This window comes from Lissotriton helveticus, chromosome 1_2 (assembly GCF_964261635.1).
Source record: "Lissotriton helveticus chromosome 1_2, aLisHel1.1, whole genome shotgun sequence".
NCBI lineage: Eukaryota > Metazoa > Chordata > Amphibia > Caudata > Salamandridae > Lissotriton > Lissotriton helveticus.
This window is the reverse complement of record NC_136058.1, coordinates 91448442-91470743: the sequence shown is the minus strand read 5'-3', so window position 1 is coordinate 91470743 and position 22302 is coordinate 91448442. Positions and strand designations below refer to the sequence as shown.

Sequence of the window (22302 nt, the reverse complement as noted above, 5' to 3'; positions counted from 1 at the left end):
CTCGATATTGGGGTAAGGTGTATACTAGTTTGCTTGTTTGTGGCAAAAGAGGACAATCACACGTTCAGATCCCTTAATACAGTTTGCGAAATGGTCAGAACAGGCAGGGTACTGCCTGCTGCTATACAGTGTTCTGGAAAAACAGGCGCAATTGGTGACACGAGCAGAGTTCGGGAAAGCTTTTAAAGGTGTTGATAATATACATTCTGTTTTGTACCCATGCTAAATAGCTTCGGCAAGAGATTTTTCTATATACTTGCTGATGCATGTTGCATCCCGGTCATATTTTTCATCCTTTTAAATGTTTAATATTTCTTTTTAGGCACTTTACCGCTGCATTTTAAAACAGCGGCTTTGCTCTCTTTTTGTTTTCTATTTATTTATCTATTTATCGATCCATCTTGGGAAAAGAAAAAAAAAGCTGGTGTCATTTTGCATAAGGGGGCTGGGCCCTTAAAGGACGGGAGGAAAGGCTAGGCTACAGAATTGAGTACATAAACAGTTGCTTTCTCGATGTTTATTAAGATGCATCAAAGTATACAGTGTGCCTCAATCTACTGTATAGACATAAGCAAGACTTTTTTTTTTTTAAATCACATATTCTCTTGTATTCCCTGCAAAATAGCAAAGTAATTTATATTGTTTGAAACATAGTGATGGTGTAAACACTACACATGTTTTTTGTGATAGTCGCAAAAAGAATAGTAGACTCTGAACGACATAAACACTTAAAACACTCCATTGTATATAAGCATGTGTGAAGATTGTAATTATATATACAGTGTGACCCCAAACACGGTGTTTAATAAAACAATTGCACACCAGTGAATTAAAACAATCATGCAAACGTTGTATACGAGTCTTTTCTAAGGTTCCGTCTTTCAACACCAGTCCTAGTTTCTTTTTGAAGTAGCTGGTGCTTTAAAAAATTCGAAGTCCCAAACAATATTCAATAAGTATGGACAAGGGCAAGGAGGTGGAGGGGAATATTTTTATATTTTGAACAGATTGACCACATTCTCTGCGTTTTCTATTAACAATTTATTGCATCAGGACTTCCTTGGCCATGTGGGTGTGGACGCATTTAGACCACATATGATTCCTTCGGTCTCCTCAGGACAGGGGCTGGTGATGTATAAATTGTTTTGGGAAGAGGAGCTCTCCTCATGCAAGTCTGATTTGTAATGCAGTTCAGTATTTCTGCTTCTCTCTTAGAGCTTAAATACTGATCTAAAAGTCATAAGTCTTCTTTTTTAAAAGTCTTTTCATCAGGTCAAATTCGTTTCTCACTTCTCCAGGGCGGTAGAAGAAACGATCTTAATTTTGTTGTGCTTTGGGTGCAGTGGAAGATAGCAATTTGCAGGGTGGCATTTTCTTTATAGTTTGCATGAGATCAATCAAATCAAGTCACCCTGGTCGTTTGTTCAGCCTGCTTGGGCATCGAAAGAAACCGGGATTTGGATGGTTTGAACGGAAAGACTTGCACACACTGTCAGTGTCCAGAGAAAATTCTATAGAAAACTCCATCCAAATCCCGGTTACTGCCCATGCACAAGCTTGTCGAACAAAGGACCATCAAGACTTGATGAGATTGGTCTCTTGCCCTGTGCAGAGTTAGCACACTTCTACTGGTGTATTGTCCACTGTTTAGTGTTGGTAAAGCTGCACAAAGTTATTCTTAGAAATTGGACAGTTTTATAGGGCTTAATGTGCCATTGTGTAGTACTATTACTCTGATTTGTCAAATTGTAGCTCATTTTGACCATGCCACCATGAATGAAAATGCAGTTTTCTATCAATTTCAATGCAGCAATTGTGTATACAAACCCCTGCGTTTTGGGGGTGAGCCAGAAGATTGTTCCTTTCCACTAGAGATGCAGACTGATTTCCTTGTGATTTGGCAACTTTATTTTTTGAAGATACTATTACCTGTTACTCTAGGGATGCTGTACGATTTTCTCACAATTTGTCTGTTCATTTGGGATTTAGAAAAGTTCTAAATCATGATTATGTACTTTGCAAATGAGCCTTCATGGCATTTATTCTGTACTGCTTTAATTTTCAGACTTTTTAATAAGCACCCTTTAACTTTTGACCTAATCTCGAGCTAAAACAGTACCTGGGATTACTCAATATTGAGTCTGTTGATGGGAGGGTGCCTTTTATTCACAGGATCAACACCATAAAGCAGAACTGTCTGATGATGGTATGTTTTGGGGCTCCACATCCTCCAAACAATCAATCAGTCATTTGTTAAGTGCACTACATACCCGCAAGGGTCTCAAGGCGCTTGGGGGAGGGGAGGTGGGGGCCGCTACTGATCGAACAGCCAGGTCATTAGTATCCTCCTGAAGGTCAGCAGGTCTTGGGTCTGTCGTAGGCTCAGTGGGAGGGTGTTCCATGTCTTGGCAGCGAGGTGGGAGAAGGATCTGTCGCCGGTGGTTGTTCTTCGGATGTGCGGGACATGGCAAGTGAGAGGTCGGCGTAGCGTAGCTGGCAGTTGGGGGTGTAGAAGGAGAGCCGCCTGTTGAGGTAGGCTAAGCCGGTCTTGTGGACTGCCTTGTGTGCGTGGATGAGGAGCTTGAAGGATATCCTCTTGTTGACGGGGAGCCAGTGTAGGTTTCTCAGGTGGGGGGTGATGTGGCCGTGTCGTGGTACATAGAGGATTAGTCTTGCCGAGGCGTTTTGGATGCGTTGTAGTCGATTGATGAGCTTGGTCGGGGCTCCTGCGTAGAGGACGTTTCCGTAGTCGAGTCTGCTGCTGACAAGGGCCTGGGTGACTGTCTTTCTTGTATCTGTCGGGATCCATCTGTAGATCTTGCGGAGGTTGTTTAAGCAGGAGGAGGAGAAGACGGTGTTGACTTGCTTGGTCATTGAGAGCGTTGAGACTAGGATGATTCCCAGGTTGCATGCGTGGTCGGTGGGGGTCGGGGCTGTCCCAAGTGCCGTTGGCCACTAGGGGTCGTCCCAGGCTGACGGGTTGGAGCCGAGGATGAGGACCTCCGTCTTGTCCGAGTTCAGCTTCAGACGGCTGATCTTCATCCAGTCGGCAACAGCCTTCATTCGTTCATGGAGGTTGGCTTTGGCGGTGATGGGGTCCTTGGTGAGGGAGAGGATCAGTTGAGTGTCGTCAGCGAAGGAGATTATGTTGAGGTCATGCTGTTGGGCGACGTGTGCGAGCGGGGCCATGTAAATGTTGAAAAGTGTCGGGCTGAGGGAGGATCCTTGAGGTACGCCACAGATGATCTCTGAGGCTTCGGAATGGGGGAGGCGGACGCTCTGGGTTCTGCCGGAGAGGAAGGAGGTGGTCCATTCCAGAGCCTTGTCTCGGATCCCTGCGGTGTGGAGGCGTGCGCGTATTGTGCGGTGGCAGACTGTGTCGAAGGTGGCGGAGAGGTCTTGGAGGATGAGTGCTGCAGTCTCCCCGTTGTCTAGCAGGGTCCTGATGTCGTCAGTGGCGGCGATGAGGGCGGTCTCGGTGCTGTAGTTGCTGCAGAACCCTGACTGGGAAGGGTCCAGGATTCTGTTCTCTTAGAGGTATTGGGTTAGCTGTCTGTTAACAATTTTGTTGATTACCTTGGCTGGGAAGGGGAGTAGAGAGATGGGTCGGAAGTTCTTGAGGACTCTTGGGTCTGCCTTGGGTTTTTTGAGTAGGGCGTTGATCTCGGCGTGTTTCCAACTCTCTGGGAAGGTCGCGGTCTCAAGGGAGAGATTGATGACGTTGCGTAGGTGGGGTGCAATGGAGCTGCTTGCTTTGTTGAAGACGTGGTGCGGGAATGGGTCTGACGGTGAGCCGGAGTAGATTGGGCTCATGGTCTTGATGGTGTCATCAACGCTCATGCTGGTCCAGGCTAGCAAGGGGATGTGGTTGATGGTGTGCGGAGGGTCTGTTGTGTTGCTGTCTGTTGGGGCTGTCTGGGTGTTGAAGCTATCGTGGATGTCTGCTATCTTGCGGTGGAAGAAGGTCGCGAGGGAGTCGCACAGGGCTTGCGACAGTTGGATGTCGTTGGTGTTGGAGCTGGGGTTGGAGATGTCCTTTACGATGTTGAAGAGCTCCTTGCTGTCATGTGCGTTGTTGTCGAAGCGGTCTTTGAAGGCGGTCTTCTTGGCAGCCCTGATGAGGTGGTGGTGGTTACGGACGGCATCCTTGTGTGCTGCGTGGCTGTCCGGAGTTTGTTCACTGTGCCATTTCTTCTCTAGTTTCTGGCGGCTTGCTTGGAATCTAGGAGTTCTGGGGTGAACCAGCTGGCCCTCTTTCTGGTGTCTCTGTATGGTGGGGCGATGGTGTTGGTGCAGTCCTCGATCCAGCGTCTGAGGTTGTGGGCAGCGACGTCGGTGTTGGACGGTTTGGTGGGTGGGCTGAGAGCAAGGTTTGCATGTAGTTGGTCTTCGGTGATTTTGCTACAGCAGTGGCGGGATATCTGGTGGTGTGTGGTGGGTTTTTGGAAGGTGAAATGGATGCAGCGGTGGTCGATCCAGAGGAGTTCGGTGGTGTGGCTGACGGAGACGTGCGGGCTTGAGGAGAAGACTGGGTCGAGCGTGTGGGCGATCAGTGTTGTGGAGTTGTTGTCGTTGTTGTTCTCAAGGGGAAAGTTCAGGTCTCCGAGGAGAATGTAGTCGGTGGAGGTGAGGGCGTGTGTGCTGATGAAGTCGGCGATGGAGTTGCTCAACTGGTGGCAGGGTCCGGGGGGTCGGTAGACTAGGGTGCCTCTGGGGGTGGAGTTGGGGTCTGTGTGGATTTGGAAATGCATGTGTTCGGCGGTGCTGAGCGCGTCGTCGTTGCTAGTCGAGACCCTGATGCTGTTCTTGTGGACGATGGCGATTCCTCCTCCGACTCCGTTGGTGCGGTCTCTGCGGGTGATCTTGTAGCCGTCTGGGATGGCTATGGCGATGTCCGGGGCGGAGGAGTTGTTCAACCAGGTCTCTGTCAGGAAGGCGACGTCTGGGGAGGTTGTGTTGAGCAGGTCCCAGAGCTCGACGGCGTGTTTGCATTCGGAGCGGGTGTTCAGTAGTATGCATCGGAGGTGTTTGAGGTCTTTCTTGGCGGGTGGTTTGTCGGCTCTGTGGTTGGTGTAGCTGCAGTTCCGGTAGGTGAAGGGACCGTGTGTGCGTTTCGGGGCCGCCTTGAAGCAGTTGTGGGTCCGTCCGGGGTTGAGAGCGTGCAGAGTGCTGGTGTCGTAGTGGTGGTGGGTGCGGGGGCCAGAGGTTCTGGCGCTGGGCGGGCGCAGACAGGCTTGCCGCGCGCCAGCGGCGCGACCGCGCAGCTGCCGGCATATGTGAGGAGGTGGGAGTGAGGAGCAGCTGGGAGGCGGGGGCAGCGAATGGGCAGATGGGCGCAGCCGCAGGGGACGCAGTTGCGGGGGCGGTGAGGGGCGACTAAGGAAACACAAGGCAAAAGGGCACAACAATTGAGGGGGAAACGAGTGGCACAGAAGGCAAAAAAATTACACGAAGGGGAGAAGGTCACAGAAAACGGGGGAAACGAGTGGCACAGAAGGCAAAAGGTCACAAGCAAGGGCAGAAATGTCACAAAAAACGGGGGGAAATGAGTGGCATAGAAGGCAGAAAGGTCACAGAAATGCAGGGGCATCTAAGCAACAGAAGGCAAAAACGGGCAGAGAGACATGGGGGCAGCGAGGAGAGCAGAAGGGAAACAGGGCAGAGAGACACGGGGGCAGCGAGGGAGAGAATGGGCACAGGCGGTGCTGTGCGGAGGGGGAGCGACCTACCTGGAAGGGTCAAGGGTCGCTCTCCTCACCGCGCAGCGGCCGGCCTATATGGGGAGGTGGGAGGGAGGAGCAGCTGGGAGGCGGGAGGTGGGGGCGGCGAATGGGCAGTCAGGCCGGCGGGGACGCAGCGGCGAGGGGCGGCAAAGAAAACAGAAGGCAAAAGGGCACAACAATTGAGGGGGAAAACGAGTGGCACAGAGGCAGAAAGGTCCCAGGAAAGGGCAGATAAGGTCACAAACTATGTGAGGAAATGAGTGGCACAGAGGCAGAAAGGTCCCAAGAAAGGGCAGAAAAGGTCACAAAAAACGGGGGGAAACGAGTGGGACAGATGCACAAAGGTCAGAAGAAAGAGCAGAAAAGGTCACAAAAAAAGGGGGGAAATGAGTGGCACAGAGGCAGAAAGGTCCCAAGAAAGGGCAGAAAAGGTCACAAAAAACGGGGGGGGGGGGAACGAGTGGCACAGAGGCACAAAGGTCACAAAAAAGAGCAGAAGAGGTTACAAAAAATGGAGGAAACGAGTGGCACAGATGCACAAAGGTCACAAGAAAGGGCAGAAAAGGTAAAAAAAAAAACGGGGGGAAACGAGTGGCACAGAGGCAGGAAAGGTTCCGAGAAAGGGCAGTAAAGGTCACAAAAAACGGGGGGGAAACGAGTGGCACAGATGCTTCCAACAAATAGCTTGTGAGCTACTGCTAGCTCTGCAGCTACTAATAAATGGCCCAACCAACTAAATTCAAGGTTTGTGCTTGGCTGAATGAATATATGTATAGCTAAATTAAAAAATGTGTATTGGAGAAGAAAATGTGTGTATTTTCAGAGCTCATAAGCTTAAGTGATGTTTGGAGCAAAATTATTATAATTCCAAAATGTATTTCAAAGCTGAAATTTGATTGATAGATTGCGGTGTTTGGGAGACCTAGTACTAATATTATGTTGGTACCTATTGCAGCTATGGGTTTTGTGTATTAACCATGTAATTAAGCCTGGGCGCAGTTTGCGTAGCAGCACTACACGTAGCTTCACGTAGTATACTTTAAACTTTGAGTAGTACACGTAGTCTGCGTAGCGTAGCTGATGACACTGTGTACTTGTCTGTACTGTGCAATAATTACACAATAATTGCAAAAAGCTTCCTGTACATAACCAGATATGATAAAACATGTATTTCTATCTTTATATGCTAAAGTGCATATAGTACTTTCACAATGGTGAAACTGAAAAATTAACAAGCAGTGGGAGATGTGATGATTTTGGGATCCTCCCTAACCTAGGGAGAGTACCAAACATATGCCTTGAAAACAAAAAAGCACATCTTATTGAACAATTTAGTTGTGGTCCCATCCTCTTAGGACCAACCCAAACACAGTTATTGGCAAAAAAAACATTCCCAACCAAAGGCCCTGCAAAGCATTATGGGATGAGATTAGCAGTGGGCAGTGAATATTATATAGTATACAATATCAAAAGAATTCTACAAAGAGCTGCAGTTCAACTGGTGGTTACTAGATGTTCCCTCACGAGTCAAATGCAAATGCTTGATGAAAGGGTTTCAATGGTTTTGCATTTGACTCGTGAGGGACATCTACGGACGACCAGTGGAACTTCAGCTTGATGTAAGAATAATTTCAATGCTTTGCATTTGACTCGTGAGGGACATCTAGTAACAACTAGGTGAACTGCAGCTCTTTGTAGAATTATTTTGATATTGGATACTATAATATTCACTGCCCACTGCTAATCGCGTCCCATAATGCTTTGCAGGGCATTTGGTTGGGATTGTTTCTTTGCCAATAACTGTGCTTGGGTGGTCCTAAAATGATGGGATCACCACTGAAGTTCAACAAAATGTGCTTTTTGTTTATGCTCTTTGTGTTCAAGGCATCTGCTTGGTGCTCCCCCTAGGTTAGGGGGGACCCCAAAATCATCAGCTCTCTCATTACCTAATGCTTTCAAGGTAAAAGTTCATTTTTGTGAATTGGTTATATGCTGTTAATCATGTAAAATTGCTTTTTCAAAGCATCTGAGAATATTGTTTATTTAGATGCTACGCTACGTGATTAAGCATAGTTTTGGTACTGTACTACGTGCGATTTGCAAAGTGCGAATTAGTACAAACTTTGCATGCTCCGTCATGCTTTTGTTTACATTATTGTTCGCAATCAGGCCTGATGCACTGAGGTGATTACTGCTGGTAGCCTTGCAATGTTGGCCACTAATGTATTCTTGTTTGATGTGGTCATTAACCTGCTCTGATGATAATAGTAGCTCGTCGAGATTTTCAGTGAACAGAAGTAGCACCTGTTGTTGAAAAGTTTGGAGATCCCTTCCATGGAGACCAATATATTATCCGATAACGAATGTTAAAGCCAAAATAAAAAAACGTGAAGTTGTAATGTCACAAATGAATTGCCTCTTAGCCTTTAGAGTGTATAGAGTAATACTATATGAAGTTTGCACGGTAAACAATTCACAATATTTTTTATATCCTGAAATAATATGTCTGTGTTCTGACCGTTGAAATATATATATATATATATATATATATATATATATATATATATATATATATATATATATATAACCTACTGGCGGTCGCCAGTAGGTATATATAGTTAGAATTTTCAAAAAACCCATAGAGAAAAAATCCTATGTCTAATAACTTTGGCGTTTGTGGACGGAATTGGCTGAAATTTTCAGGAAAATGGCACATTTTGTTTCTGAGCAGCCCCTGAAAATTGGGGGAGGGGGTTCGTCCAGGGGGGGTCGAGAAAAAAGGGGGGGTCCCAAAACGTGTTTTTAACATTGAGTTTTCCATAGGGCGGTTGGCCTCACTTTTAGCCCGAACGGCTGAATGGATTTGCACGAAACTTGGCAAAATTGTAGGGACTGGTAGCCGGATGTGCCTTTTGTAGGTCTCAATATATGTGCTACAGTGGATTTTGAGAAATTAACGTTTAAAAAAAGATATATATCTGTAACAGCGGACCGGGCAGCGCTCCAGGACGCGTACTTTTCGCGCAACGGAGCTTTGTGAAGCGAAGCTGATTGGTTCTCCGGCGTCTGTCAACATTCCAAACAGTCCGTAGCGGCCGCCATCTTGTCTCTCGGTAGGATCGAGAGACAAGAGGAGGCCAAAGCGAAGGGGCAAATGACCATAAGGGGGAATAGTAGATCCTCGCTGACCCCCTAGGTTTGATGTGGAGGTTTTAAAAGGGCCCCGCGGGGCAAAAAAAAAAATAATAATAATAATCGAACGGCTGAATGGATTTGCACGAAACTTGGCAAAATATTAGGGACTGGTAGCCCGATGTGCCTTTGCTAGGTCTCAATATATGTGCTCCAGTGGATTTTGAGAAATTAACGTTCAAAAAAAGATATATATCTGTAACAGCGCTCCGCTTCGCGTACTTTTCGCGTTACGGAGCTTTGCGAAGCGAAGCTGATTGGCTCTCCGGTGTCTGTAAACATTCCAAACAGTACGTAGCGGCCGCCATCTTGTCTGTCGGTAGGATCGAGAGACAAGAGGAGGCCAAAGCGAAGGGGCAAATGACCATAAGGGGGCATAGTAGATCCTCGCTGACCCCCTAGGTTTGATGTGGAGGTTTTAAAAGGGCCCCGCGGGGCAAAAAAAAAAAAATAATAATAATAATCGAACGGCTGAATGGATTTGCACGAAACTTGGTAAAATATTAGGGACTGGTAGCCCGATGTGCCTTTGCTAGGTCTCAATATATGTGCTTCAGTGCATTTTGAGAAATTAACGTTCAAAAACAAGATATATATCTGTAACAGCGCTCCGCTTCGCTGAGATAAAATTATATCTGTATTACCTAGCTGTTGCTAACACCAGTTAGCGACGGCTAGTAGGAGATAGCGACCATCTTGGGCCCCACTTTCCATGTGAGTGATATTTATCACTAATGACATGCAAAGTGGGCATGCCAAGATGTTAGCGACTGGAAACAGTCGCTAACATCGCTATCTCCTATTATCAACTTTTGGAAATATTCGAGATAAGCGCGAATATCTCCAAAAAGTAACAGCTGCCCTGAGCAGTTCTTAGCCATGTTATCCAATGGGAGGTGGATAACATGGCTAAGAGCATTAGCTCGGTAATGCATGAATATCGCTGAGTTTTCAGCGATATTAATGCATTGCGGTCGTTTTTTATCGTATTTGCGATAAACCTTGATAATAGCAAGGTTTATCTGCGATAATTTCTGACGGTAAAAAAATCTTTGCAATGCATCGTTAGGGATAAATATCGCTTAACTTTGGTAATATGCCCCAACGTCTGTTAACGTTCGATTCGAAGGAAATCAGGAAGTGTTGAAAAACATTGTCTGCGCCATCTTGTCTTTTTTCAAATGCCACACTTTTGTCGTGCACGGCAGCCATTTTAGATGCCTTGACCAGACCCACTCTGTGCACGCTGTCGATCCTTAGCATGGCTCCCCACCCTCGCAAGCATCTCACCCAGGCAGTGGTCACCCCCGCTCTCTGTCTTATGCATGGGTAATAAACCTCCCCCCATCTGCGCTGCTCTTCCCTGAGAATCACACCCTGTGCCCGCCCGACACCTCCCTTTCGCCCTATTCACTACCGCACCCTCTGACACTCCTTTTCCTCTGTGTCCGATAGCCTAGGACCGGCCTGGACAATCAGCTAGCCCTGCAGATGTAGTTTATGGCCACAGCTGTAAAGAATCACCCCTCTTCAAAGGAGTTATAGTAGATCAAGGCCCACACTCGATGAGATCCGTCACAGCAGAAGCGTTGCTATTATCTGAAAACCATCCTGTATTGTGATTGGGGAGGGGACCGAGCGTGAAGCGGAAGATTCCAGGGATGACTCTTTGTACATCAAAGTTTTTACAATTATGTGTCACATTAAAAATATATAGCACTCCGACAAAGTAGTAAGATTATAAAACTTTAATAATTTATAAATATATACAAGAAAACAAAAATAGTAATAACATATAAACATTTTTAGGGAAAAACAACGAAGTAGCGGTCGGCTGTGCGAATAGTCCCAACGCAGCACAACGTCCAGATTTCCGGCGTGGGGCGTCGCGGGGGGTGGGTCATCAGTAGCAAACTGTTGTGCGAATAGTTCCAAGGCAGCAGAACGATGGCACCAAGGTGATGTCCAGTAAGTTGCCGCACTGGTTTTGGTATCCTACAATGCTGCTCCGAATAACGGCGTGGGGCGCCCCGGGGGAGGCGGCGTGAACAGGCCTCTCCAGGTGGAGTGTCATCTGTTGTAGTGGGGCGCCCCTTTACCGTTTCAGTTGCCATTCCGTCCGTTTTTGGTCCACTGTGTCAAAAGCCGCAATTCAGCTGAGTTGCGCCCACTCTTGCGGTGCAGCGATAGGCGGCTGTCACAGGACTCTCAAAATGGCGGCAGGCTCTTTCCTTTTTGGGCCTGGTCCACTGAAATGGCCCTGGGACACCTTGGAAATCGGACGCTTGTCTGCTAGGTCTTGGACCCCATTCTCGAAAGCGTCCCCTCCGCCTTGAGAATTCATCAAAAGTTTTGGGGGCCCCGACTCCTGCAGGCTTCTGGTGGGGAGCGGCTGCCATGATTGCTCGCGGAATGACCACGATGGAGCTACGAGATGGTGGTGCTCTCATGCTGACGCCAGTTTAGTCTGAAACATCCAGAAACAAGGTGGGGCTTTCATCGTTTGGGAAAAAAAAAAAGTTTTCATCCAATGAAAATTGTTGTTTTTAGGTCATATGATCAAGCCTTCCATCATTAGGAAACCAAAAGTAAAATGAACCAATGAAAAGTTTTATAAACAAGTCACATGGCCTGTTATGCGGCATAGGGTATAAAATGCGGAGAAAATACGTTGGCACGTGAGGCGGCGTCAGTAGCGGACCGATGTGCGAATAGGCCGAAGGCAATACAACGCGCCAAGATCCGGATGGCACCGAGGTGGTGTCCAGCAAGTTGCAGCACTGGTGTGGCCATCCTACAATGCTGAAAGTCGGCGTGGGGCGCCCCGTTGGCCTGTGAGTTTGCGTCAGTAGCGGACCGATGTGCGAATAGGCCGAAGGCAGCACAACGCGCCAAGATCCGGATGGCACCGAGGTGGTGTCTAGTAAGTTGCCGCACTGGTGTGGCCATCCAACAATGCTGAAAGTCGGCGTGGGGCGCCCCGTTGGCCTGTGAGATGGCGTCAGTAGCGGACCGATGTGCGAATAGGCCGAAGGCAGCACAACGCGCCAAGATCCGGATGGCACCGAGGTGGTGTCTAGTAAGTTGTCGCACTTCTGTGGCCATCCTACAATGTTGAAAGTCGGCGTGGGGCGCCCCGTTGGCCTGTGAGATGGCGTCAGTAGCGGACCGATGTGCGAATGGGGCCAAAGGCAGCGCAACAATATTTTCTGACTGACACCACAAGGCGCTGAGATGCCAAGATCCGGATGGCACCGAGGTGATGTCTAAGTTGCGGACTGATGTGCGAATGGGGCCAAAGGCAGCGTAACAATATTTTTTGTATGGAAGATACCACTAGGCGTTGAGATGCCAAGATTCGGATGGCACCGAGGTGATGTCTACAAGTTGCTGTACTGGTGTGGTCATCCTACAATGCTGAAACTCGGCGTGGGTCGCCCCATTAGCCTGTGAGATGGCGTCAGTAGCGGACCGATGTGCGAATAGGCCGAAGGCAGCACAACGCGCCAAGATCCGGATGTCACCGTGGTGGTTTCATAGTTGAGAGGCACTTCATCTGCAGTGGGGCGCCGAGATCCGGATGGCACCGAGGTGATGTCTAGCAAGTTGCTGTACTGGTGTGGTCATTCTACAATGCTGAAAGTCGGCGTGGGTCGCCCCATTAGCCTGTGAGATGGCTGTTCTTTGGATTTGGGCCTGGTCCACTAAAATGGCCCTGGGACACCTTAGAACTCGGACGCTCGATTTTTTTTTTCCTTTCCTGTACATGCAAAAAAAGGTAAATGCCCGGTACGTTACACGCTTCATCTGCCACGATGAACTCTCCAGAGGAACCGAAAAAAAATATAGTTGTGGTAACTATACCATGCATCCTCATATGGAGAGGTGGCACCAATTAATTATAGTGCTGCATAAAAGAGAGATTTGGAGGAGAACCCCTGACCTGCTAGTACATTCATCAAAGAAGTGGCACTGAGAGCTTCAGAGGCAAGGGAAACGGTCCCAAATATTTAGAAGAACTTTGGAAAGATTAAAATGACATGTTTAGATTGTGGCAAATTAATTTCATGTGGACAGATGAGTGTTACTCTAATAAATACAGCATATGAACATCATCATAGTCGATGGTTGGTAGAGACATTTTGACTATATCCTGGACCTGCCCGTCCTCGCCCAAAATGGCGCCGGAATAAATGGGACTCGTAACTCCTTGTTGTGTACTGGTTGCAGAACCTTGAAATCACGAGATACGTATGCAGTTTTGAAGCACATGGCGGGCGGGGACGAGAATTGATTGAATATTTCGACATCCCTATTGATATTAAGTTCTGATGTGTTATTGATTACTGTACTATTGAAAGTTCGAATTAACGTCACCCATGGTACTTGCCCGCAAATGTATATCTAGATAATTTTATTGTAACTGGCCCTGTCGTATTTTAATTATAAAATGTACGTCCACCGATTCCGCAACTGTTAGACACCTTAGTTCTTGCAACCTAATGGCCCGCCCGTTACGTTCCTCGACAGTGTAAATGTCTACTCATCATATACGATTACAGTTTGCTCTGTGGCAGGCCCACGTGGTTATAGGCTCGTATTTGTATAATGAAATTTTCACAATAAAGGTTTTTAAAAGAAAACATGGTAGTAGTATATACATTGGTAAAGTTTTTAATAATAGTGACTGTTTTAGAATCATTAAAAGGCAAGTGAAATAAAGCAGACCAATTACATGAAGGGTAAAAGGTATAATACGAAGGAACGCAGTAAAGATAAATGGTCAAGGGCTGTTGTGTTTTCTATTCCTGCAACATAAAGTGATCGATAAGAATCTCATATTCAGGCGTATCGGCGACTAAGACAGCAGGTCGACCCTCTTTTGCTCAACGGCTCCGTCATGGGACGAAGAAACGCTCTTTTTCTCGAAAAAAGAATATATTTTACTTGCAGGACAGTTGTAAAATTTCCGGGAAAGTACATTAGCCTGGAACATTATAACCTATATTTAAGAAAAAATAATGTTCGGAAGTAATGAAAAGCGTAATTTTTAGGTCATATGACCAAGCCTTTCATCATTACAATAAGAAAAGTAAAATGAACCAATGAAAAGTTTTATTAACAAGTCACATGACTTGTTATGCTTACGTTACGCGCTGCGCGCCCCGGATGACTTCTGGATGCGCTAACGCGGCGCGTCATATGACGCATTACGCGACAACGCAGGTACAGAATATAGTCAAAATGTCTCCACCAACCAGCGGTCGGAACACAACCCCTTTCAGCAGGCTAAATAGTTCTGTTAAATGACAACAGAAGGGACAGGCAACAAGAACCATCAATCAAAGAGGGGAGGGCTAGTTCTTCTCTACCGGGTTACATTGGGGCGCTACCGGAACTGATCGAATTGGTAGTCTACAGTGTTTCTGGATGTTTCAGACTGAAGCTGGGGTTAGCATGAGAGCAGCACCATTTCGTAGCTCCGTCGTGGTCATTCCGCAACCAATCATGGCAGCCGTTCTTTATCGTTATTTTGGGCGGGGTGGGTGGCAGAGCCGAGCTGTTTTGCAGCCATCATTGTGTGGAGTTCAGTTCATCTCACTAGTTTTGTATTTGTAATGAGGGGTTGTTCCTAATGTTTCTATTTTAGCGAGGTCAAAAAGAGATCCCATTAGTGGCCTACTGATTTTGCTCGATTCCTTTTCTTTTTTTTACACGATTTTTCGTTATCTGCAAAGACTAAACAGAGTATTGCGACTCTGTGTTTGTTTGTAAATAGAGAATGAACCAAAGAGAACTAATTCTAAAACAGTAAATACTTGGATAACAATCAATCAAATGGAGAGAGAAGCAGGCACGACGGATTACAACGGGGGCAAAGGCCTGCGTTAACTACCTTTCACTATCTGCAAAGAGAGAGTACTCCTAATAGAAATGAGGGGGGGGGGCACCATTCAAAGCAGATCAGTGTGCATAAACACGAAAATGTTTTCACTTACCACGTACTTGACATTCGACAGCTTATGATATTTGCTATTAAAAAACCATTGAAATTCACTGAAAAAACCATAGGTTATAGACCATATATAGTTAGGAATTAGCATTTACAAAACCTTGAAAATTCACTGAAAAAACCATAGGTTATAGACCATATATAGTTAGGAATTAGCATTTAAAAAACCTTATTTTACTCACACAAAACCATTGAAATTCCATATATAGTTAGTTGCACTAACTATATATCGCGCACCCGCAATCCACTGCTGATCATGTCACATATTACATCATTCATGACATGGTCAGTGACATCACTGATGACATCACTGATGACATCTCAAATGACAGTGGAAGTATACGTGTCTGGACGAAGGATTTAGTAGGTGCATGACTGAATGTATGAGTGAGTGATTAAATGTATATATATTCCCAATCCTGACTTAGGCTTCAGAAGAACAGGCCCCGACTCTGTGGGTCAACTCAAAGGTTTTTATTTACCAATGCATACGATCAGACGCGTTTCGGCGGATATATATATGTGTATATATGTATGTATATATATATATATATATATATATATATATAAAATGTATCCCAATATTGCCCAGCAATTGAGGTCGCACAAGGGGCTGCTAGTCATGCACGTCCATTTTTTTCATGCTCACGAGGCCTCTGAAGAGATGGTGAAAGTCCATTGAAACGCATCAGGCCACAGGATGTATTACGAATCGGAAGCTGCCTGTTTCTTATGTATAAGGATGTTTCCTTCCTTGCAGTATTGTGCGGCCTCAATTGCTGGGCAATTTTGGGATATATATATATGTGTATGTGTGTGTATATGTATATGTATATATATATATATATATGTATATATATATATATATATTCACTGAAAAAACCATAGGTTATAGACCATATATAGTTAGGAATTAGCATTTACAAAACCTTGAAAATTCACTGAAAAAACCATAGGTTATACACCATATATAGTTAGGAATTAGCATTTAAAAAACCTTATTTTACTCACACAAAACCAATGAAATTCCATATATAGTTAGTTGTACTAACTATATATCGCGCACCCGCAATCCACTGCTGATCATGTCACATATTACATCATTCATGACATGGTCAGTGACATCACTGATGACATCTCAAATGACATCACTGATGACATCACTGATGACATCACTGATGACATCACTGCTGACATCACTGATGACATCTCAAATGACATCACTGATGACATCTCATTTGACATTACTGATCACATCACTGATGACATTATTCATGTGATAATACAATTAACCTCTTCAGACTCTAATATAACCTTAGATACACTCAGTGTAAACAGACACTCACAGACTGTCACTCATCCATGGAGTTACTCACACACCTAGTCAGTCATGCAAAAATCAATCATACCTCCATTTTCTCAACTATACAGTTATACACACCTTACTTATTCAAACATATACTAAAACATATTTACTCTCTTATACAATCCCTGATACAAGTTCACAATGATCCATACAGGCACTCACACATTCACTGGCTCTTATGCACAGTTATTTATATATGTCAACTCTCACATCTACTGTGTTTTACATATGTACTTACTTTGACATGTATCACTGAGATATCCATTCACTCACCAATACACTCATGCACACAGTCAACCGCCCATACAGCTGTTTCCACATGCACTTTTGAACCCATACATCTATGCAGAGAGTCATACACCTCCCAGCCACCCATACACACTCTCAGTCTCCTATACAAATACTTGGGCAACCAATCAATAACCCATATAGTTAATCATATAGCTACTGATCAACACATGCAGCAGTTTACAGAACAACAGACATAATGATGCACAAATTAAGACAGTTTAGTCACTAACCCATGCACTCAGTGAGACACATTTAATCACTCACTCATACAGTCAGTCATGCACCTACTAAATCCTTTGTTCAGACACTTCTACATCCACTCATTCTTCAATATGTAAGACATATTTTAACTTTACAGAAACATACAGTCACTGGATGATGTCATCAGTGATGTGATCAGTAATGTCAAATGAGATGTCATCAGTGATGTCATCAGTGATGTCATTTGAGATGTCATCAGTGATGTCATCAGTGATGTCACTGACCATGTCATGAATGATGTAATATGTGACATGATCAGCAGTGGATTGCGGGTGCGCGATATATAGTTAGTACAACTAACTATATATGGAATTTCATTGGTTTTGTGTGAGTAAAATAAGGTTTTTTAAATGCTAATTCCTAACTATATATGGTGTATAACCTATGGTTTTTTCAGTGAATTTTCAAGGTTTTGTAAATGCTAATTCCTAACTATATATGGTCTATAACCTATGGTTTTTTCAGTGAATTTCATTGTTTTTTTAAAAGCTAATATCTATAGCTGTAAAATGTATTCTTCTTTAAATCCAAAAATATATTTAATATATTTATTAATAATTTTTTTAAATATTTTTTTTGTTTCGCTCCCGGTCCGCGAACCGGGAAGCTTTCCGTTAGCTCAAATTGATGCCGCGACCCGGTCCGCGAACCGGTAAGAAATCAACATAGTGACGGTATCGCGTTGCCGCGTAATGCGTCTTATGACGTACTGCGTTAGCGCACCCGGAAGTGCCCCGGGGCGCGGACCGAGGCGCGAAACGCAGCTCTCCGGAAGCGATCCGCGGCGCGTCGCGAAAGCGCGATGTATCGCGTTGCCGCGTAATGCGTCTTGTGACGTACCGCGTTAGCGCACCCGGAAGTGTCCCGGGGCGCGGACCGAGGCGCGAAGCTCAGCGACCCGGAAGCTAACCGGGGCGCGTTCCGCAGCGCGTAACATGAGCGTGAGAGGTCATGTGACTTGTTAATAAAACTTTTCATTGGTTCATTTCACTTTTGGTTTCATAATGATGTAAGGCTAGGTCAGGTGACCTAAAAATAACACTTTTCATTGGTTGAGAAGTATTGTTTTTCCCAAATGATGAAAACCCCGCCTTCTTTCCTCACTCTGACTTTCATCATTGTGAGAGGAAGACCTTTACTACTATATGAGAAATGGCTTCATTGGTAGCTTCAGCTGGTGCACCCCCACCACCACCTCCACCTCCTCATGGGAAGAGAGGACCACCTCCCCAGGTCATGACCAACACTGAGGAGGAAGAAGAAGAAATGGATGAGGAGGGAGAAGAACCACAGTTCTTAGAAGAGGTGCCCCGGGTTTCCAGAAAGAAAGCCAGTTTCATCTGGCAGTTTTATTCGATCCCTCGTGGCCAAAAAAAAGTCAATGCGAGGTATGTCACCTGCCTCATATGCAAAGAACAATTATCCAGAGGGACGGACAAGAAATATAGTTACGGAAATCACACAATGCACAGGCACATGACAAGGAAGCATCCACTCAATTACAGCCGGGCGGAAATAAGGGATTTGCAGGACAATCCAAGATCAACTCCTGTGGCCAGACCAAGAATACCAATTTCATTAACACCAGAAGAGGCACGGGAAACTGTGCCAAATATACAAGAAAATTTTGGCCACATGATACACTCTTGTATGCACTGTCGTGCGTTGTTAGCATGTGGCAACATGAGCATAAATGCTATAAACCTGGCGTATGAACACCATAATTGCCCTAACCGCCCCCAGTAATTTTTTTTTTGCTCCTGTTGAGCCCTTTTCAACGCCTGTTTTTTGTTGTTTCCCCCCCCCAAAAAAAACCCAAAAAAATATAAAATCGTTCGAAAAATACAAAAAAAACAAAAAATGTTCAAAAAATAAAAAAAAATATAAAACAACAAAAATATTTTAAAAAAAAGTTCTTTTCAGAACTACCTTCCCTTTAAAAAAAAATTGCTAGAATGTTTAGCACTCTGGCAAGCTCTATTTCTTTTGGTTCGCTCCCCGGTTAGCTTCCCGGTACGCGGACCGGGAGCTAACCAAAAAATTTTTACAAAAAAAAAAAGAGCAAGTATAAGGAAAGTAAACAGAGAGTGATGTTAAAAGAAAGACAGCTATAGGGAGTAAAGAAGACATACTGTTTAATAGATCTATTTACCGAAGAAAAGACGGAAGACGGTATAATTGTGAAAAACAAAATAGATAACGAAGTGAAAGAAAAAAAAAGAGAGTATAACATTAACAAAGAAGAGTTTCTTGGAGAATGTGAGTGAATGTTCAAAATAAGATTAAAACATGAGGAATAACAGAGAGAAAAAATAGAAAACAGAAAACAAAAAATAACAGAAAAAGATTAATTGAAACAGCAAAGAAATGTAAGTAACATAGAGCCATATCATCAACATAGGCAATAAAAGTTTTGCAGCTTTTATTGGCAGAAATGTGTCGCTAAAGCTGCTTTTGCGGCAGAAAACTGCCGCTAAAACCACTTTTGCACCAGTTTTCTGCCAATAAAAAGAGCAATAATTTTATTGGCTGTGTTCATAATATGCCCCTTAGTGTGCTTCAACTACACAGAGAAAGCATTATGAACAAGTAGTGATAGAGTGATCAGTCAAAGACACTAAGAGTAATAGAGACGGAGTGAGTGAACAAGAGTGAGGAACTATGAGAAGAGAGGGACTGAGAAAAAGAGTGGAAGGAGTTGAGTAAGTAGGTAATAGAGAAAGGAATGAGGGAAGTAGCAAAGGCAGGAAACTGAGGGTTAAAGAAATGAAGCAGTGGAACTAATAGTAGGTGAATGTGATAGAAATGTAACGAAAAGAGTACAAACATTTACCTTATAATTGTCGTTAAATTACTCACTTTTTGTTTTTATACTTTCAATCTGTGAAAGAGAGAACAAACATTTCAAAAATATTAAAACATGTATTTAAAAATTACAAAATACAAGGGAAAAGATTGAAGGACAAACAGTTTTTCAACAACTTTGACACTTACAGAAGCTTCTGCTTCTCCAGGCCCCCTACACAGTCCTAAAGATATACATTTTAAACTAACAGTATCTTGATGCAGATGAAGTGAGGCCTATCTTAAAACATGGTGCATCTTTTGCATTGCTGTTGTCTCAGAAAAGTGTCGCAAGACACTAAAATTTTAAATAATTGCTTCAGGATGCCAATAAGATGTGTCCTATCCAGAGGTTTGTTTGAAGTGAGGCCTACTCAGGGTTGCAGATGAAATTTCGAGTTGTTGAAGAGAATAGAGGACATAATACATGTGAAGGTCTACCAATGAAGTGAGTCATGTCCACTGCACTCTTGAACAAAGTCCAAACCTCCTATGTTTCCCTGGACAGACCTAAACTTGATCTGCACAATGTGATTCGTAATGATAGGAAACACAGGTGATGTAATTGAAATACGTGCAATTTATTTTGCTCATTTCACAATCACATCACTTGTGTTTCCTTTGCTTAGGTATCTCATTGTGCAGATGTAGTCTAGCATATGAAAGAATACGCAGAAGTGCAGCACTGCATGCAACAACTTTGACACTTACAGAAGCCTCACCTTCTCCATGCCTCCTACACAGTTCTACATATACATCATAAATGCAAACAGTACAGAATTAATTATACATGTTAAATGGTTTATTTTTGCTGTTCTCAGAATGTATCAAAATTCACTAAAAACAGTGACTTGAAGGTATTCATCATATAACAGCGGGGAAAAAAAACACAATCAAAATGATTGTGTTTAAAAAACCCATACAACATAAGAAATCAGAATTCAGAACTCCTTAAAGTTAACTTACTTTCCATGACGTCAAAGGATGTCCTATGAACAGCTTACACTCTTTTGTGCTGTTATTACTTTCAGCCCGCCACTTTCTGAAAGAAAATCTCCATCGTTTTTAAAAACATGTTACATGCAATAAATGACTTCTTGCTCTCTACCACAAGTTTCCACAAGGCCAAAACTTGTCAGACCCATTTATAACTCTTGGATTTCTTGTAAGCCAATCCCGTCATTCGGCATTTCCGCAACTTTCAGAATTAAAATGTTGAAGATCATTTTCACAATCCTGGAATAGTAATATCTTCCCCTTCTTGCTCAGTCATGTTCTACATTTCCTATGACACTGATACTGCTTACTATGAAGCAGACTTACACTAACTCTATGACTACTACAATTATTTAATTTTCTACATCACTTTCAATCACAAAGCAATGTAAAACAGTAGACAGCTTTGCAGACTTACATTCCCTCTACTCTATGTTTTGATTGGCTGCTTCAATTAGCTTATAAAAAGAAATAGTTTTTCTGAACTCATTCAAAGTGCACTTATTTCTCCATGACGTCCAGTCTTATGGTTAGAAGTTATGTCTCTGAACTACACTTATCCTCAAGGCCAAATTGTGTAGGAGCCATTAGAACTTCTTGAAATTCCACAGAGCACATCCCGAGATTATTTCCCTAAAATTTTGGTTTTAAAAACACCAGGTAAGAGTTTTTAAGGTCATACGGCAATTTTTTTTTGAAAATTAAAACAGAATCGTTGCAGAATGACCAGCCATTTCTAGACTTTAAATAAGCTGTGTAATGTCCTGATGTTATTGAAGGGCCGTCATGATATATAATTGCTGCAGTTACAAAAGTCCTTCCTGATATTGACAGCTGCGAAGCTACAAATTTTTTAATTAAAGTTGTCAATTTTGTTCCATCAGGCCTACATCGTTGGAACATTAAAATGACATACTGGCCATATGTTCGTATAAATAATGTGGACATCATTTCAGATTTACATTGGCTACACTCCATGTTGTGATCAGCTGCTTTTACTAGCTTATTAAAGGAGACTGATTTACTGTCTGGCAAAGTTAAATATATAAATCTTTCTGAGTCTACACTAGTAGTACTTGATACCATACAGTTCTCGCAGTCATGCTGCCATTGATAAGAAAGCCCAAACAGCTGATCTACATCTACACCTTCAGCATGCAATACATCAAGCATATACATTAAAAACTCCTGACAATCTTGCTGAATATTTTGAGAGAATTGTGTTTGGCCTGAACATCTGTCTAACAGATTTCGAATTTCAGACACACTTTCTATGTTTCTTCTATCAGTGCTACATTTCTCTAACACAGAATTTAACAAACTGCAAAATCTTTGATCAGAATTGACCACAATCTCTTCTTTTACATTTTCTAGAGAAAACAAAACATTAACCACTACATTAGCATAGCAGTTGACACCAGAACTGTTTTCAAATTGAAAACCAACAACATCTTCAACAGAATCCTTTTTGTTTCTGCTTGTAATTTTAGGTTCATCGACTTTTCGTCTTTTTGCTACAACCTCCCCAGTATTGGTCACATTTCTTCGTTTCCGGCCTACCACACGTTTCTCAAACAAAGGATACTGAAGCAAATGTGGCGCATACTCTCTTCTTA

At 43.7% G+C, this 22302-nt stretch overlaps 1 protein-coding gene and 1 long non-coding RNA gene across 2 annotated transcripts in view; one reads left to right on the top strand and one right to left on the bottom strand.

Moving 5' to 3' along the window:
- Positions 1–22302, top strand: part of AK4 (adenylate kinase 4) — a 397269-nt gene that overhangs the window by 51452 nt on the left and 323515 nt on the right. The gene's annotated exons all lie outside the window — the stretch shown is intronic.
- The window catches only part of LOC144798285 (uncharacterized), a 220921-nt gene that overhangs the window by 35873 nt on the left and 162746 nt on the right, over positions 1–22302 (bottom strand). The window lies entirely within an intron of this gene.